Source organism: Apium graveolens, unplaced genomic scaffold (genome assembly GCF_009905375.1).
Source record: "Apium graveolens cultivar Ventura unplaced genomic scaffold, ASM990537v1 ctg601, whole genome shotgun sequence".
Classification (NCBI taxonomy): domain Eukaryota; kingdom Viridiplantae; phylum Streptophyta; class Magnoliopsida; order Apiales; family Apiaceae; genus Apium; species Apium graveolens.
Window position 1 is genome coordinate 20,293 of NW_027419186.1, and position 9,945 is coordinate 30,237.

General features: G+C 31.9%; 1 pseudogene; it reads left to right on the plus strand.

Moving 5' to 3' along the window:
* Positions 1-556: 556 nt before the first annotated feature.
* Positions 557-2,652, plus strand: LOC141702966 (peroxidase 72-like; annotated as a pseudogene).
* Positions 2,653-9,945: the final 7,293 nt, after the last annotated feature.

Here is a 9,945-nt window from a genome sequence, read left to right on the forward strand (position 1 = left end):
GGTGGTTCATACGGTGCTCTTGCCATTGGTTGTAGCAATATGTTATTTATGCTGGAAAATTCAGCATTCTATGTTGCAAGGTGATTTCTAGTTGTCTTTCTCTGTAACTCTTAATTACCTACCTAGAAAAAGTAATTCATGTCCTCTACCTCCCTACTAAATCACCTAGTTGTACTCCACTTGAAATATGGATATAAAGTAAAGCTAAAACTAGAAAGACGTTGTAACTTTGTCAGTTCTGAGAAGGTACCTAGTTGTACAGCTAACGACTCCAGACCAGGAAAGTTTCAGCCTCGCAATTAGCCGACTATCAACTAGAACATTTTAAAATATTAATCTTGTCTGGTTTGGTACTAAATTATAATGCAGGAGTTTAGTTTTTGGTCAATGAGCAGGTGCTCCTGCCCCATAAAAAACTAAACTCAAATAAATGAATGTGCAAACACGAAGTTATATAAACCAGCTATATTCCTGCTCCCCATAACCCCTCTTATATTAACCAGCTATTTGTTATCAACATTCATCAAATCATAAGCCTTGATTTTTATACAAGAGAGTAAACGGAAATGGCTAATTCCATTAGCATTCTCATGCTTGTAACTCTTCTAACATTTGCACCACTCTACTTCTCTTGCAAAACTAATACAGGTTATCTATACCCTCAGTTTTATTATCGTTCTTTCCCACAGGCGGTCCAGATAGTCAAGTCTATCGTTTCCAATGCTGTTACAAAAGATACTCGTATGGCTGCTTCCCTGCTCCGCCTCCATTTCCATGACTGCTTTGTCAAGGTTTAAATCAACCAAGGTTAAAGTAACTGGCTGATCTTCTATTAAGAGTGCATGTCTAATGTCTAATTAATTCATTGTTTCACCATGCAGGGATGTGATGCATCAATACTCTTAGACAGCAGCAGTAGTATAATCAATGAAAAAGGTTCTAAGCCTAACCGAAACTCTGTATGTGGTTTTGATGTTATCGACCAGATAAAATCGACACTCGAGAGAGAGTGCCCTTAGACAGTCTCTTGTGTTGATATCATGGCTCTGGATGCTAGGGACTCTACTGTTTTGGTAAATTTAAACATTTGGCATGCAATTTATTTTGCTACAAATAAATAGTTCATGTCATTATTACCATAAATTATTCGATTTATACATCATATATATAAATGCACCGGACTTACCTCTCTAGTATGACAAGTGAACTGAATAGTACTATAACCTTACATGAAAAACATAAAACTGATCATTTCATATTTTGTATGTAGACTGGGGGACCTAGCTGGGAGGTTTTATTAGGAAGAAGAGACTCGAGATGTGCGCGCTTGAGTGGCTCTAACTACAATATTCCTGCTCCAAATAACACTTTCCAGACAATACTAACCAAATTTAAGCTACAAGGACTTGATATAGTTGACCTTGTGGCACTATCTGGTAAGTTTTACTGATTTTTGTTGAAGCATTCGGGACTATTGACTATACTATAAGATATAATTTTAGAATTTCTTAGTGCATAAATTGTGAAGAAATTGTGAAGAAAAAAGGGCTATTTATTTTTTTAGAAGAACTAAAATTTCATAGGTTTCAAGGTTGCCGAGTATATAGTTGTCCAGAAATTAATTTACATATACCACTAACTAAATCAATATAGTAGATGCTTCTTATGATTATGTATTTAAAGAGTGGTCCATATAGACTAATGCCTATTTTAGTAAAATGTAAAATGAAAATATTTCTTGTTAAATTTTGTGACAGTTGTGGTTTTACCAAAGGCTATTTATTTGGTTTCCGAAATTTTTACATTATGTGTTACTTGTAGTGGAAAAGCTGCTTATAGAATGATGAAGTAGATGGCTGGGAATCCAACCAAATGGGAAGGGAGAAGAGTCCTTTTCATTCACACTGGTAGACTCCCATGTACTTGCATGGCAAGGTCAGGAAAGCTTGATCCAGTAATCGGAAGAGATGATGAAATAAGGAGATGCATACTGATTCTTTCAAGGAGAACAAAGAATAATCATGTTCTTAAATACCGTAATTGGAGCTAAATAACGTGGAGATGCATACAGATTCTTTGTTTGGTTGTTTGAATTATTTATTTTGTTGACTTGTATGAAAAACAGGTTTATGGCATGTTCAATTTACAAACAAATCATGTCAAATTTTTTTGAGAAATATGTTACATTAGGTACTTCAATATTACAAACAAATTAGTATAATATAACACAAATTATTATAAAATGGTTACAGTAGGGAAAAAATATACAATGATTTGGTGACCCATATGTGGGGCCCATAGTGGCCTTACATGTGGGGGCCCATTTTTTTTTTACAAATTCTAAGTGCAAAGGTAACATGTATAATGTGATACTATAGACATACTTTGATGTTACCTTTGAAGCTTATTGTAACATAAAATTCAAGGTTGCATCAGGGTAAAAGAATGTTACCTTAGGGCCAAAGGTAACTCGAAAAAAAGCAACTTAATTTTTATGTTACCTTAGGCCTTTTTCTAGCCTGTGGTAACACTTTTTTGGGCCTGTTGTAACATTTTCTTGGTGTTGCTGTAGGCTATTTATGGTGTAGTGGTATCATGGCTGTTGGTAATCCCAGTAGGAAAATGTGGAATAAAGGTTTAACTGTCTTTTGAACTTGTAGGAAAATATTTGGGAAGGTCGAGTTTTTAGCCCCACTGGATTGGGTGAATGACTTGTTATATTTGATATATTACATTCGAGGGGGTTGAGTGTCCCATATCCTTGTCATTGTAAAATTATTTGAAGGTAACTGATTATGTATGCAAAAGAATGACTTGATAGTAGTCCCTAGTTTTGTATAGATCCCAAGGTTTAAACATTCATCCTTAAGTAAAAACATCTGATATAGCCAAAAAAACATCATCATTGTTAAACCATATTCTATTGATACGCCCTCCTAATGGTTTCTTTTGGAAAAACTTTCAGAATTTGATTTGAAGAAGTTTGATTGGCTTATGAACAATTTCTGGTTTTGAATTTTTGGCAGATGACCATCAAGCTTTGATAGAGGTTTTTGTGGAACTAATAGTGTTGGGTTTTTGAAATAGACCTACTGTTTAGTCTAGATAGAAGTATTCGTGGGTTGACTGGATAAAGTATTTTGATGGACAACTTGAATGAAATTTTCTGAAGAGGTTAGAGATGATGTTAAGTGATTTTTGATATTGAGACCATGGGATTTAATGGTTTGACGAGCTATAAATAAATTATTATCATCTTCATATTCAATTACCTTATCGATCGAAGATATGATAGGCTTTCGTCATGAAGTACTTGCTTTGCTTTATTGTTGAGTGTTCTTGAACGGATCTGAAAAGGTTGGGTTTTACTCCAACCTCTGCCTTTTCGAGGCATTAATCTATCAGTTTTGCAAAAAGCACGAGTAAGGAAATCAGGAATACAGTTCATATCTCCTTAAATATGTTTAATCTCAAAATAAAAATTGTTTAATACTCCCTATGTCCAATTAATTTCTCTACACTTTTCTTTTTGATACGTCCCTCTCAATTTTCTACGTTCCAAAAATAGTAAAGTTTTATAATATAAATATTAACTACATCCATTCACATCCACTATTTTATTCCACTACACTCACTACATACATTAAGAATTGATCTCTCCCACCACTTTACCCACTTTCCTACTTTTTCTCAGAAAATTACATTTTTTCTTAGTCTTCGTGCCGAACACTCCATGTAGAGAATTTGTTTTCCATAATGCAAACATATGTTATGCTATAATATTTTGCACATCTTTTTGTAAAACCCCTTTTGCATAAGGCGGTTTTTTGTTTAATAAATCACTCTAAAATGTTGTGATGTAGAAAATAATTGAAAGTATTTCCTTTTTTCATTATAGAATAATTTCTTAGACAATCTTTCCAGCATGCATATTTAAATCGGAGTATTTTTTGTTTACCATTGACTACATGTTTCAGTTTAACTCTTTATCCTAACTTAGATGTATGTCTCAAAATTTTAGATGCATTACGATCAGTATGGTGTAGACAACGGATATCCAAAAACTGAACTTTGACTTGCCATAAATGTCTTTTCATATAGAAAACAAAATATGATTGATCTATATTATGAAAAAGATTTTGATAAAATAAAATACCCACAAAAGAAGTACCAATTGAATGAACTTGTACCTTGAGCAATATTGCAGAAAAGAGATCAATGATCTCGAATCAAATGAGATCATATCAAAATCTAGATCACATGGTCTTTTACAGCTTTTTATGTCAATATAAACTCTGAAATTTAGAGAGGCTCCCCACGACTAGTTATCAATTATAAGCCTCTACATAAAGCTCTAAAATGGGTAAGGTACCATATGGCTAATAAAAAATATCATTTACAATAGCTAAGTTCTTCAATAGTTTTTTCTAAATTTGATTTAAAATCAGGATTTTGGTAAATTCAAATTCATCCAAAAGATAGATATAATATGTTTCTGGTATCATTTGGACAGTATGAATGAAATATCCTTCCATTTGGAATCAAAACTGCCCCTAGAGAATTTCAAAGATTCATGAATGACATATTTAATGACTACTCTACCTTATGTATAGTATACATCGACAATGTGCTAGTTTTTTGAGAATCTATTGAATAACATTTAAAGCACCTTTAATTTTTTTTCCATGTATTTTTAAGAAAAATGTTTTAGTCATATTACAATCGAAAATTTCACTCTTTCAAACTAGTGTAAGATTTCTTGGTCACAACATCTCATAGGGAATCGTTGCACCCATTGAAAGAGCTCTAACTTTTGCAACAAAATTTCCTAATAAAATCATCGATAATACCCAAATCTGGACATTTTCAGGAAGTCTCAATTATGTCTTAGACTTCTATTCCAATATTAATAGGATAGTCAAACCTTTACATGACCGTCTTAAAGTTAATCATGTGTTTTGGTCATATGAACATACCAAACTAGTCCAACAAACCAAAGCATAAGTTTTATAAATCCCTTGTCTACACCTTGTTGATCCTAATGCATCTAAAATTTTGAGACATATGCATCTGAGTTAGGATATAGAATTATAATGAAATATATAGTCAATGTTAAAAAACAAACATCGGTTTACATTTGCACGCTAGATGATTGTTAAAGGAATTATTCTACTATTAAAAAGGAAATGCTTTCAATTTTTTATGCATTATAAAATCTCAGAGTGATTTATTAAACCAAAAAAATTCCTGATAGTCGATTGTAAGTCTGTAAAAGAGGTTTTACAAAAAGATGTTCAAAATATTGTATCATAACAAATTTTTGCCATGTGTCAAACATTATTAAGCAATTCTTATTTTGACATTGAACATATTAAAGGAGATATGAACTAAGTTCCTGATTTTCTTAGTCGTGATTTCTGCAAAAGCAGATAGATTAATGCCTCGAAAAGGAAGGGGTGGGGTTAAAGCCCCAACCTTTCTAGATATGTTCCATAACAATCAACAACAAATCAAAGCAAGTACTTTATGAGGAAAGCCTATCATATCTTCGATCCATAAGGTAATTGAATATGAGTATGATAATAATTTATTTATAGCTCTTCAAACCATTAAATCTCATTGTCTCAATATCAAAACTCCTTCAACAGCATCTCAAATCTCTTCTGAAAAATCAATTCAACGTTTCCATCAAAATACTTCATCCAAGTCAATCCACTAATACTGCTATACAGACTAAATAGTAGGTCCATTTTCAAAACCCAACCCTGTTAGTTTTACAAAAACCTCTATTAAAGCTTGAAGTTCATCTTCCAAAATTCAAAACCCAAAAGTATTAATAAGCCAATCAAACTTCTCCAAATCAAATTTTGAGAATTTTACCATAAGAAACCATCAAAAGGTCATATCAATATAGAATATGGATTTAACAATATGATGCTTTTTGGTTGTTTTTTCCAAATGATGGATATTAAACCTTGGGATATATACAAAATTAGTGACTACTACCAAGTCATTCTTTGCATACATAATCAATTACCTTGAGACATTTTTACAATGTCCAGTATAGGGAACACTCAACCTTTTTGTATACAACATGTCAAATACAAAAGTTATTCACCCAAGTTAGTAGGGCCAAAAACTTCACATTCCCAAATCTTTTGATACAAATTTCAAAAAAGTTAAACCATTGTTCCATATTTTCCTACTTAGATACAATTCATTTTTATCCAAAATCAAAAAAATAGTTATTCGTATCTATTTTACAATACCATATACATTCATACACACACTCACACCATCAATTTAATTAAGGAGGTGTTAAATATGAGGTTTGAATATAATTTTTACACATTCATACTCACACTCACAAGTAACTTGAGAGCTCTAGTAGTCTTGAACCTACAATCTTCCAAATCTTCCAAATTAACTTATTCTGTGAATAAAGGAAAAATATTCAGCACTCTCTTCCTTGCTGGTCTCAGCGAAGGAGGGGCTAAAATCTATTCCAGTAACTTAGAACAGACAATTCTTTGATCTCCACAATAGCAATCAATTCCTCAACTTTTTTATGGTATATTAAACCTTTTTCCATACAAAACCTAACAAGTTCATTATAACCATTAAATTAACTAGTAGGAAAAGAAAATGAATATATACCAAAATATGGTAATAGGTAGCGACTAGCGAGAGAGTAATATTCAGATTTACCCTATATTACATTATTAAAATTAAAATAATATATTTTTTGGTGATGTGTGGATATATACTTAAACTTTGATAGTTAGTATTTTAGCACATGGACCTAACATTTTGGAAAAAAAATATTTGTTTAAATACATCTTAAAAACTCTAAAATAACTTTTTTTTTATTATTTAATGTAAATATAATATTTTTAAATTAAGCTAAATTTTTAATGGGCCTATTTATCTTAAAAGAATATTACATTATAAACACCTGTGTTTATTTTGTACGGTTTCAACTCAATAATTAAATTAATAAATATGCTATTGGATAGCTTAAAACTTAACAATTCATTCTCTATTGTCAAACTTCGTAAGGCTCACGCTCAAAATATTTTAAAATATGTACTCAATTCTAAGGCTATATATAAGCCATATTAGTAAAAAAAATAAGAGAAATGATAGAGTTCCCAAAAACTCAATTCCAAGGGAGTTCTGAAAAACTTGTCCCAAAATTTGTCTCATATTACACACAACAAGAGTTTATTGGTATGATTGGTTGTAATATTTATAAAATGATGGGTGCATGATGCATACATATTGCTCAAAAATATAATTTTCCACATGTTATTTGGAACAAATTTTGATACAAAATTTTAGTACCACTAAGATCACTCAAAAAACAAAAATTCCATTAAAATACCTCCATAAGAAAGGGTTGTAATATGTTAGTAATTAATGTGTAAATGCAACTAAGGTAGGAGTATTGTACAGTGTAAAATATGGGGAGAAGTTCAATACGAATATTTAAATTTATCACAAAAAAAGTTTTAGATGGAAATTTTTAAAAACAGCTTCAAAGGATGCTATATTTTTTCCCAAGAAAGAAAAGATAACGAAATTGTGCATATTATTCTCCTTTTTGTTAATTAGGAAATATACATATTCTTAAATATATAAGCTTTTAAAATAAATTTCTTAGAATGGCCAACTTAAGTGTTAAATATAGGACAAATGCCACACGAGTTATGGTTAGGATTTTCAAATAATCCAACATAGCCATTACTCATAATAAAATTAAGAATAAAACCCTAACTTATGCACCTCTTCTAAAGGACGCGCCTCCCTAAATTAAACCGTAGCTCTATTCACTCCAAGTGTGCTATATATAAGTCATCTAATATGAGTCATATTACAAATATTGGAGTCACTTGGCACCTTATAAGAGTTACTTGTCATCATATATTGATACAATAAACATGTTAACATCATGTACATGCAATTAGAAATCATTTTACCACGTCGCCACATTCATACAAGTTAATTTTGGTACACATTTTGGTTCTAATTAACATGTAAGTCACTTTTCACCATATTATAGTCATTTTGGAGCCTATAAGAGTCACTTTCCACCATATATACAACAATTGACATGTTGACATCATATACATCCAATTTGACATCGTTTTACCACCTATTAATGTCACTTTCATACAAGTTAATTTTGTTCCATATTTTGGCTCTAATCAACCATGTAACTCACTTTTCACCATATTAGAGTCAATTTGCACTCTATAAGAGTCACTTTGCACCCTATAAGAGTCATTTGCCACCATATATTGATACAATTAACATGTTAACATCATGTACATGCAATTTGACATCCTTTAACCACCTCTTGGTACCCCTTTCTTACAAGTCAATTTTGGTCCATATTTTGGTCCTAATTAACATGTTAGTCTCTTTTCAGCATATTATAGTCATTTTGCACCCTATAAGAGTCAGTGTCCGCCATATATAAAACAATTGACATGTTGACATCATATACATCCAATTTGACATCGTTTTACCACCTATTAATGCCACTTTCATACAAGTTAATTTTGTTCCACTATTTTGGCTCTAATCAACCATGTAAGTCACTTTTCACCATATTAGAGTCACTTTGCACCATATAAGAGTCACTTGCCACCATATATTGATATAACATGTTAACATCATGTACATGTAATTTGACATCCTTTAACCACCTCTTGGTACCCCATTCTTACAAGTCATTTTTGGGCCACATTTTGGCTCTAATCAAACATGTAAGTGACTTCTCACAATATTAGAGTCACTTTGCACCTTATAAGAGTCATATTCCATCATATATTGGTACAATTAACATGTTAACATCCTGTACATGCAATTAGAAATTCTTTTACCACCTCTTAGTGTTACATTCATACAAGTCAATTTGGTCCATATTTTGGTTCTAATTAAGCCATGTAAGTCACTTTTCACCATATTAGAGTCATTTTGCACCCTATATGAGTCACTTTCCACCATATATTTATACAATTAACATGTTAACATCTTATATATCCAATTTGACATCCTTTTACCAGCTTTTAGTTCCACTTTTCATACACGTCAATTTTGTTCCATATTTTGGTTTTAATCAATCATGTAAGTCACTTTTCACCATATTAGAGTCACTTTGCACCTTATAAAAGTCACTTTTCACCATGTATATAACAATTAACATGTTAACATCATATACATCCAATTTGACATCCTTTTACCACCTATTAATGCCACTTTAATACAAGTTAATTTTATTCCACTATTTTGGTTTTAATCAACCATGAAAGTCACTTTTCACCATATTAAAGTCACTTTGCACCCTATAAGAGTCACTTGGAGTGACTCTTATATATAAGCCCCTGGCTAAGTCAAATATTCACCTATACACGACCCATCAAATATATCTAAAAACATTTTGGTCTACGTTCATCTCAAATCCTCCATACTTTTATGATTTTGTAAAGTCAGAGCAATGGAAACCGAGTTCAATGGCCATGACAGCAAATGGATATTGCTTTGTATGATCCAGCCCTGCATTTCGTTGAAGAAAAAATCAGCGACAAAGATTTTAATCTTTTCCATACAATTGAAAGGAAGCTATTCTACAGGCTAGTCCATAAACTTGGTCGAAATATTGATGAATCTATGCATGTAGTGGCATTCCTCATCTGGCTCGAAAGAATCCGTTACAGCCACAACCCTGTCCACAAAGTGATTGCATGGCCGTTTCATCTGGTTCATGAACTTTCCAATGAAATTGCAGGATTTTTAAGGTGCCTAGAGAGAGAATATAGGTAGTGAGTACATTTGTCTGTATTCCGTTCGAAAATTATGTTCTCGCCACATCAAGTTGTTCGAGTTTCACCATAGATGGAACAATATTCTTGAGAGTGTTGCAAAGATTGTAGCTGAAGT